The sequence below is a fragment of the Nerophis lumbriciformis genome, linkage group LG08 (genome assembly GCF_033978685.3).
Source record: "Nerophis lumbriciformis linkage group LG08, RoL_Nlum_v2.1, whole genome shotgun sequence".
NCBI lineage: Eukaryota > Metazoa > Chordata > Actinopteri > Syngnathiformes > Syngnathidae > Nerophis > Nerophis lumbriciformis.
Window position 1 is genome coordinate 18227079 of NC_084555.2, and position 10699 is coordinate 18237777.

Consider the following 10699-nt stretch of genomic DNA (forward strand, 5'->3'; position numbering starts at 1 on the left):
TGCCACCTTAACGTGGTAGAGGAGTTTGCGTGTCCCAATGATCCTAGGAGCTATGTTGTCCGGGGGCTTTATGCCCCCTGGTAGGGTCTCCCAAGACAAACTGGTCCTAGGTGAGGGATCAGACAAAGAGCAGCTTGAAGACCTCCATGAAAAATAAAAATCAAGGACCCAGATTTCCCTCGCCCGGACGCGGGTCACCGGGGCCCCCCTCTGGAGCCAGGCCCGGAGGTGGGGCACGATGGCGAGCGCCTGGTGGCCGGGCCTGTCCCCATGGGGCCCGGCCGGGCACAGCCCGAAGAGGCAACGTGGGTCCCCCCTCCAATGGGCTCACCACCCATAGCAGGGGTCATAGAGGTCGGGTGCGATGTGAGCTGGGCGGCAGCCGAAGGCAGGGCACTTGGCGGTCCGATCCTCGGCTACAGAAGCTAGCTCTTGGGACGTGGAACGTCACCTCGCTGGGGGGGAAGGAGCCTGAGCTAGTGCGCGAGGTGGAGAAGTTCCGGCTAGATATAGTCGGACTCACTTCGACGCACAGCAAGGGCTCTGGAACCAGTTCTCTTGAGAGGGGCTGGACTCTCTTCCACTCTGGCGTTGCCGGCAGTGAGAGGCGACGGGTTGGGGTGGCAATTCTTGTTTCCCCCCGGCTCAGAGCCTGTACGTTGGAGTTCAACCCGGTGGACGAGAGGGTAGCTTCCCTCCGCCTTCGGGTGGGGGAACGGGTCCTGACTGTGGTTTGCGCTTACGCGCCAAACCGCAGCTCAGAGTACCCACCCTTTTTGGATTCACTCGAGGGAGTACTTGAGAGTGCTCCCCCGGGTGATTCACTCGTTCTACTGGGGGACTTCAATGCTCATGTTGGAAACGACAGTGAAACCTGGAGAGGCGTGATTGGGAAGAATGGCTGTCCGGATCTGAACCCGAGCGGTGTTTTGTTATTGGACTTTTGTGCCCGTCACAGATTGTCCATAACGAACACCATGTTCAAACATAAGGGTGTCCATATGTGCACTTGGCACCAGGACACCCTAGGCCGCAGTTCCATGATCGACTTTGTAGTTGTGTCATCGGATTTGCGGCCTCATGTTTTGGACACTCGGGTGAAGAGAGGGGCGGAGCTTTCTACCGATCACCACCTGGTGGTGAGTTGGCTGCGATGGTGGGGGAGGATGCCGGACAGACCTGGCAGGCCCAAACGCATTGTGAGGGTTTGCTGGGAACGTCTGGCAGAGTCTCCTGTCAGAGAGAGTTTCAATTCCCACCTCCGGAAGAACTTTGAACATGTCACGAGGGAGGTGCTGGACATTGAGTCCGAATGGACCATGTTCCGCGCCTCTATTGTCGAGGCGGCTGATTGGAGCTGTGGCCGCAAGGTAGTTGGTGCTTGTCGTGGCGGTAATCCTAGAACCCGTTGGTGGACACCGGCGGTGAGGGATGCCGTCAAGCTGAAGAAGGAGTCCTATCGGGTTCTTTTGGCTCATAGGACTCCTGAGGCAGCGGACAGGTACCGAAAGGCCAGGCGGTGTGCGGCTTCAGCGGTCGCAGAGGCAAAAACTCGGACATGGGAGGAGTTCGGGGAAGCCATGGAAAACGACTTCCGGACGGCTTCGAAGCAATTCTGGACCACCATCCGCCGCCTCAGGAGGGGGAAGCAGTGCACTATCAACACCGTGTATAGCGAGGATGGTGTTCTGCTGACCTCGACTGCGGATGTTGTGGGTCGGTGGAGGGAATACTTCGAGGACCTCCTCAATCCCACCAACACGTCTTCCTATGAGGAAGCAGTGCCTGGGGACTCTGTGGTGGGCTCTCCTATTTCTGGGGCTGAGGTTGCTGAGGTAGTTAAAAAGCTCCTCAGTGGCAAGGCCCCAGGGGTAGATGAGATCCGCCCGGAGTTCCTTAAGGCTCTGGATGCTGTGGGGCTGTCTTGGTTGACAAGACTCTGCAGCATCGCGTGGACATCGGGGGCGGTACCTCTGGATTGGCAGACCGGGGTGGTGGTTCTTCTCTTTAAGAAGGGGAACCGGAGGGTGTGCTCTAACTATTGTGGGATCACACTCCTCAGCCTTCCCGGTAAGGTCTATTCAGGTGTACTGGAGAGGAGGCTACGCCGGATAGTCGAACCTCGGATTCAGGAGGAACAGTGTGGTTTTCGTCCTGGTCATGGAACTGTGGACCAGCTCTATACTCTCGGCAGGGTCCTTGAGGGTGCATGGGAGTTTGCCCAACCAGTCTACATGTGTTTTGTGGACTTGGAGAAGGCATTCGACCGTGTCCCTCGGGAAGTCCTGTGGGGAGTGCTCAGAGAGTATGGGGTATCGGACTGTCTGATTGTGGCAGTCCGCTCCCTGTATGCTCAGTGCCAGAGCTTGGTCCGCATTGCCGGCAGTAAGTCGGACACGTTTCCAGTGAGGGTTGGACTCCGCCAAGGCTGCCCTTTGTCACCGATTCTGTTCATAACTTTTATGGACAGAATTTCTAGGCGCAGTCAAGGCGTTGAGGGGATCTGGTTTGGTGGCTGCAGGATTAGGTCTCTGCTTTTTGCAGATGATGTGGTCCTGATGGCTTCATCTGGCCAGGATCTTCAGCTCTCGCTGGATCGGTTCGCAGCCGAGTGTGAAGCGACTGGGATGAGAATCAGCACCTCCAAATCCGAGTCCATGGTTCTCGCCCGGAAAAGGGTGGAGTGCCATCTCCGGGTTGGGGAGGAGATCTTGCCCCAAGTGGAGGAGTTCAAGTACCTCGGAGTCTTGTTCACGAGTGAGGGAAGAGTGGATTGTGAGATCGACAGACGGATCGGTGCGGCGTCTTCAGTAATGCGGACGCTGTATCGATCCGTTGTGGTGAAGAAGGAGCTGAGCCGGAAGGCAAAGCTCTCAATTTACCGGTCGATCTACGTTCCCATCCTCATCTATGGTCATGAGCTTTGGGTTATGACCGAAAGGACAAGATCACGGGTACAAGCGGCCGAAATGAGTTTCCTCCGCCGGGTGGCGGGGCTCTCCCTTAGAGATAGGGTGAGAAGCTATGCCATCCGGGGGGAGCTCAAAGTAAAGCCGCTGCTCCTCCACATCGAGAGGAGCCAGATGAGGTGGTTCGGGCATCTGGTCAGGATGCCACCCGAACGCCTCCCTAGGGAGGTGTTTAGGGCACGTCCGACCGGTAGGAGGCCGCGGGGAAGACCCAGGACACGTTGGGAAGACTATGTCTCCCGGCTGGCCTGGGAACGCCTCAGGGTCCCACAGGAAGAGCTGGACGAAGTGGCTGGGGAGAGGGAAGTCTGGGCTTCCTTGCTTAGACTGCTGCCCCCGCGACCCGACCTCGGATAAGCGGAAGAAGATGGATGGATGGATGGTGAATGCATTGGCCATTAATTGTCGTTTTCTTGCTTGTTTGCATCCATAATTTGTTCATACCTAATTCCCTTACAAGGAATAAAGGGAAGTTCACCTGCAGTGTCCAGTAGTATTAATTTCACAGTCACACTGGGTGATTTTATTTTTTTATGCTAAAAAGCTACTGAACCGTTTCATTCTAAAAAAAATAATATCGTCCCTGAATCGCATTGGCAACCACAAATTCTAAATCGAATCGAATTGTTGTTAAAACGAATCATTACACCCTTAATATTAGGTGTCTTTAATTAAACAATATTGCAGTCTAAAACAGCATATATCAAATAATTATAGTTGCATATTACTAACAGATGCAAAGTTTCCAAAGCATAATAAGTGTATTAGAAAGTGTTCAGTAACAAACATGATCACATCATTCAACTGACTGCGCCATGAGCTTAACTTAATGAATTATTGTGGCCACTAGGTGTAACCAAAACATAACAATTACCACTCTACTTCAATTTTATTAAAGACAGCATAAACCCATTCCAGACGGTTAATAATAAAACGATCAGTGTTTTTCTACCTACCATTGTTCTTTGAGGAATTTCACTTGATAAAACCTTTTCTAACAATCCACACAACAACAAAAACCAACAAAAAATTACGTATGATTCATGCAGATATCATACCTCATGATATCGGTATCCTCCAGTATTCAAGGCTCTAATATCGGTATCGTATCACTCGAATGTATATGGAAGTGAAAAAGTTGTATCCCAAGACCCCTAACTTTTCTAATGCTTTTTGTGTTTTTTATTTTGGTACGAATGACCGCAAAGAGGGAAAGGGTGAAGAAAATAATTAAACAGACCCGTAAGAAGTGGTACAGGCTGCACTGTACAATTTAGTAAAGTCAACAATAATTGAATATACTGTACAGTAGGGTTGTACGGTATACCAGTATTAGTATAGTACAGCGATACTAATGAATTATATTCGGTACTATACCGCCTCTGAAAAGCACCGGTCCCCCACCCCCCCGTGCCCCCGTCGTCGTCACGTCGTGTCCTTGCTGGTTTTACGAGCAGACGAGCATATTCTGCAGTGCACAATCACGGAGTACTTACAAACAGACAATGTGTGTAGACAGAAAAGGGAGAATGGATGCATTTTGGCTTAAAAACTAACGATAAAGGTGAAGTTATAACACTGAAACGCCCACCGGAAGAGGTGCTTTAATAAATGGCTAGCTTGCTAGCGGCTTTTTTGATTGATTGATTGATTGAAACTTTTATTAGTAGATTGCACAGTGCAGTACATATTCCGTCCAATTGACCACTAAATGGTAACACCCGAATAAGTTTTTCAACTTGTCGGGGTCCAAATTGATTCATGATACAGATATATACTATCATCATAATACAGTCATCACACAAGATAATCATCAGAGTATATACATTGAATTATTTACAATCCGGGGTGTGGGATGTGGAGGGGTGGTGGTGGAGGTGGGGGGGTTAGGTTTGGTTGATATCAACGTTGGAACTGTGTAGGACTGACTTGGTAGGATATGTACAGCAAGTAGTGGACATAGAGAGAGAGTAGAGAGAGAGAGAGAGAGAGAACAGAAAGCATAAGAATAAGTGTCTACATTTGATTATTTACATTTGATTATTTACAATCCGGGGAGGTAGGATGTGGAAGGGAGGGTGTTAGTTAAGGGTTGAAGTTGCCTGGAGGTGTTCTTTTAGTGCGGTTTCAAAGGAGGATAGAGATGCCCTTTCTTTTACACCTGTTGGGAGTGCATTCCATATTGATGTGGCATAGAAGGAGAATGAGTTAAGACCTTTGTTAGATCGGAATCTGGGTTTAACGTGGTTAGTGGAGCTCCCCCTGGTGTTGTGGTTATGGCGGTCATTTACGTTAAGGAAGTAGTTTGACATGTACTTCGGTATCAGGGAGGTGTAGCGGATTTTTTAGACTAGGCTCAGTGCAAGTTGTTTTACTCTGTCCTCCAACCTGAGCCAGCCCACTTTGGAGAAGTGAGTAGGAGTGTGGTGTGATCTGGGGTGGAGGTCGAGAAGTAATCTGACTAGCTTGTTCTGGGATGTTTGGAGTCTAGATTTGAGGGTTTTGGAGGTGCTGGGGTACCAGGAGGTGCATGCGTAATCGAAAAAGTGTTGAATGAGAGTTCCCGCTAGAATCTTCATGGTGCTTTTGTTGACCGTAGAGGAGATTTTATAGAGAAATCTCGTTCGTTGGTTGACCTTTTTGATTACCTTGGTTGCCATTTTATCACAGGAAAGATTAGCCTCGAGAATGGAACCTAGGTAGGTGACCTCATCTTTCCTGGTGATAACAATGTCACCCACTTTTATAGTGAAGTCACTGACTTTCTTAAGGTTGATGTGGGACCCAAATAGGATGGATTCCGTTTTACCCAAGTGTATGGATAGCTTGTTGTCAGCGAGCCAGGTGCAAATTCTACAGAGTTCGGCACTGAGGATTTTTTCCACCTGTGATTTGTCCTTGCCGGATACCAGCAGGGCCGAGTCATCCGCAAACAGGAACAATTCAGTCGCATGCTGATGACATGTCGTTTATGTATATTAGGAACAGTAAAGGCCCTAATATACTGCCTTGGAGGACTCCACAGCTTACTGAGAGGGGGGGGGGGGCGGTGCCGTTCACCTCTACCACCTGTTTCCTCCCCTCCAAGTAAGATTGCATCCAGCTCGATGAGGTTTTATCAAATCCGATTGCTCTGAGCATATCCAACAGTATAGCGTGCTTAACGGTGTCAAAGGCCTTCTGAAGGTGCAGCATGACCATGCCGCAGTATTTGCCCACGTCCACCTCATGTTTAATGTGGTCGGTCAGATAGAGATGGCATGTGTCAGTGGAGTGGTGAGTTCTGAAGCCGGATTGGAATTTGTACATGATTTTATTAGTGGCAAGGTAACTATCGACCTGTTCATAAACTATTTTTTCCATTACTTTCGAAATGGAACTGAGAATAGAAACAGGTCGGTAGTTGCCCGGTTCTAATTTGCTTCCTTTTTTAAAGAGGGGAGTTACTCTTGCTATCTTGAAATCTTTTGGTACTTGGCCTTGTGTAATTGAGAGGTTTATTATGTGTGTGATGATTGGCTAAAGTCCAGCTGCTGTTGGCAATGTTTTAGCTACTTCTAAATCACTAATCCTCGCCTCCATGGCGACAAATAAAGTAAGTTTCTTACAAGTATCATCCCTGCAGGACGAGGAATAGCTAAACATGCTTCACTACACACCGTAGCTCACCGGAGTCAAAATGTAAACAAACGCCATTGGTGATCTACATCTAACATCCACTGTAATGATACCAAGTACTGGAGCGTATCTAGTCAATACTACTATGATTACGTCAATATTTTTTGGCATCACAACATCTCCTTTCGTTTTTATTAAATGCATGTTATGTTTGTAAACTCAAGAAATACAGTCGTGGTCAAAAGTTTACATACACTTGTGAAGGACATAATGTCATGGCTGTCTTTAGTTTCCAATAATTTCTACAACTCTTATTTTTTTGTTGAGTGTTTGGAGCACATACTTGTTTGTCACAAAAAACATTCATGAAGTTTTTTTGTTTTTTTATGAATTCATTATGGGTCTACTGAGAATGTGACCAAATCTGCTGGGTCATAAGTATACATACAGCAATGTTAATATTTGGTTACATGTCCCTTGGCAAGTTTCACTGTAAAAAGGCGCTTTTGGTAGCCATCCACAAGCTTCTGGTTGAATTTTTGACCACTTCTCTTGACAAAATTGTTGCAGTTCAGCTAAATTTGTTGGTTTTCTGACATGGACTTGTTTCTTCAGCATTGTCCACACGTTTAATTCAAGACTTTGGGAAGGTCATTCTAAAACCTTAATTATAGCCTGATTTAGCCATTCCTTTACTACTTTTGACGTGTGTTTGGGGTCATTGTCCTGTTGGAAAACCCAACTGTGCCCAAGACCCAACTTCCAAGCTAAAGATTTCAGGTTGTCCTGAAGAATTTGGAGGTAATCCTCCTTTTTCTTTGTCCCATTTACTCTCTGTAAAGCACCAGTTCCATTGGCAGCAAAATAGGCCCAGAGCATAATACTACCACCACCACCATGCTTGACGGTAGGTTGGTGTTTCTGGGATTAAAGGCCTCACCTTTTCTCCTCCAAACAAAATGCTGGGTATTGTGGCCAAACAGCTAAATTTTTGTTTCATCTGACCACAGAACTTTCCTCCATAAGGTCTTATCTTTGTCCATGTGATGTCAGATGAAACTAAATTTGAGCTGTTTGGCCACAATACCCAGCAATATGTTTGGAGGAGAAAAGGTGAGGCCTTTAATCCCTATAACACCAAGCCTACTGTCAAGCATAGTGATGGTAGCATTATGTCCTTCACAAGTGTATGTAAACTTTTGACCACGACTGTATGTCCCTGGACACATGAGGACTTTGAATATGACCAATGTATGATCCTGTAACGACTTGGTATCAAATTGATACCTAAATTTGTGGTATCATCCAAAACTAATGTAAAGCATCCAAACAACAGAAGAATAAGTGATTATTACATTTTAACAGAAGTGTAGCTAGAACATGTTAAAAGAGAAAGTAAGCAGATATCACCAGTACATGAACAATAGATTAATATAATAGTAGATATAATAATATAATAATAGATTTTGACAAAATAATAGAATGATAAATGACACAATATGTTACTGCATACGTCAGCAGACTAATTAGGAGCCTTTGTTTGTTTACTTACTAATAAAAGAGAAGTTGTCTAGTATGTTCACTGTTTTATTTAAGGACAAACTTGCAATAAGAAACATATGTTTAATGTACCCTACGATTTTTTAGTTACAATAAAGCCAATAATGCCATTTTTTGTGGTCTCCTTTATTTAGAAAAATATCGAAAAGTATTGAAATAATTTTAGTAACGGTACTAAAATATTGGTATCGGGACAACACTATTGTACAGTTAACAGCATCTGTTCTTTAGACCTATGAAAGAACAAGGACTCACACGAGCTATACCAGGGGTGTCAAACGTACGGCTCTGGGGCTGGATCAGGCCCTGAACAGATTTTATCCGGCCCGTGAGATGAGTTTGGTAAGTATAAAAGAGAGTTGTAATTTTTTAATGAAATAAACTGCTGTTCAGTATGTCCACTAGGTGTCACAATAGCAATTATTTGTATACCCTGCTGGGAGAGCACGCATTTGTGTCAACACTTCTGTGTTTAGACACAACAGTACATACTTACGGTGCTTATTAGTGACACTATACAACATTTGGATTGTTATGTTCATGCTATAATGATGTTGGTAATGTAACCTGTGACATTTCTACCCAAATAAATCCTCATGACAATCTGTACATTTCGTGTTGTACTTATGACTGGGGACAAATTTTATGGGGACACATATATATATGCTGAAATAATATATATCCCCTTCTAGCATCATGTGTGATTAATGAAATGAGTCCAAATTCACAGGTTTTGTTTTAGATGATGCAACATATTTACAGAATAAACCATATTATGTTAGTACATCAGTTGAGGAAAATTAGTAAATTACAATAATCCATCCATCCATCCATTTTCTACCGCTTATTCCCTACGGGTCGCGGGGGGCGCTGGAGCCTATCTCAGCTACAATCGGGCGGAAGGCGGCGTACACCCTGGACAAGTCGCCACCTCATCGCAGGGCCAACACAGATAGACAGACAACATTCACACTCACATTCACACACTAGGGACAATTTAGTGTTGCCAATAAACCTATCCCCAGGTGCATGTCTTTGGAGGTGGGAGGAAGCCGGAGTACCCGGAGGGAACCCACGCAGTCACGGGAGAACATGCAAACTCCACACAGAAAGATTCCGAGCCCGGGATTGAACCCCAGACTACTCAGGACCTTCGTATTGTGAGGCAGATGCACTAACCCCTCCTCCACCGTGCTGCCTAAATTACAATAATATCATCCTGTAATTTGATATTGATATTATTTTTAATTTCATCCTCTGATAGATTAAAAATGAACACCAATGGGAGCATTTTAAAACTCTGCTACACTCAATTCCACCTATTATTATGATGAACATTATCACATTGTTTATTCAGAATGTATAAATAACAAGAAATGAAGATAGAATAAATTAACCGCAAAATGTAAAAGTAAAAAACATGTTTTGTACATTTTCAGAATGTGCTTGTTCTATTTTTAAACAAAGAAAAACAATCTGAAGCCTTTATTTTTAAGTTATCATGCCATAATTTTATCTGTCCGGCCCGCTTGGGAATAGATCTTCTTCCATGTGGCCCCTGAGCTAAAATGGGTTTGACACGACAACCCTGGTCTACACTCATTGCTATTAACAACAGTAAAACTACTGAATTACAAAGAGTAATCGTGTAATTACCATAGAACCAGAAATGTAAATGTTTTTCGATCTTCCTAAATAGCGTAAATGTCGTAGTGTTTTTCTTGAGAGTGGTCAACTGGGAAGAGGGAGGGTTATGGTCCGTGCGGCTCGTTCAAATACGAGCATCCTTTGGCAGCTACCTAACTGTGACATTCAGCAGCTTTAAGATAGGCAAAACATTCAATTATAGCTAATATTAGTAGCAATGGTTGTGTGATGCGTACAATATAAATGATATACATTTGACTGATGACAGAGCTTTTAGCACTTCCGTCATATCGTGATGTTCACATGTTGATGACACATTCTAGTCGAGTCTCACAAATTTGACAGCTACAACCAGACGACTGCGTCCTCAAGTCGATGCAGCGTCCTCGCTAGCAAGGTAGCTGCTGACTAATCCTGGCATCCATTGCGGAAAATAAAGTAAGATTCTTACAAGTATCATTATCAATGGAAGACAAGAAGTAGCCAAACATGCTACACTACACATGGCATGAGGATAAAATAAGCCAAGCTGATGCCAAAGCTAGAGTTTTTTAAAGTAAACAGTGGTGGGAGGGTCAATACAAATATCCACAGTAACAATATCAAGTATAGTATCAGTAAATAGTCGATACTAATGAGATTACATTGATATTTTTTATTATCATAAAATCGTTTTGCTCTTTTGTTATTGTTTACAAACTCAGGACATAAGTCCCTGGACACAGGGGGACTTTAAGGACAAAAATCAAAGGATTTAAATGATAGTTATTTTGCACTATTGAATTCATTTTGCTCAAAACATTGTATGTATTAAAAAAGAATGAGGAAATAATAACATGTATATTGTTAAACTGCCAACCAGTGTGTTTGGCTGATTATAATTGTGATAAAAATAGAATTATTCC

At 44.8% G+C, this 10699-nt stretch overlaps 1 protein-coding gene across 3 annotated transcripts in view; it reads right to left on the reverse strand.

Annotated features, from left to right (window-relative positions):
- bahd1 (bromo adjacent homology domain containing 1) overlaps positions 1 to 10699 on the reverse strand; it is a 145604-nt gene that overhangs the window by 20871 nt on the left and 114034 nt on the right. The gene's annotated exons all lie outside the window — the stretch shown is intronic.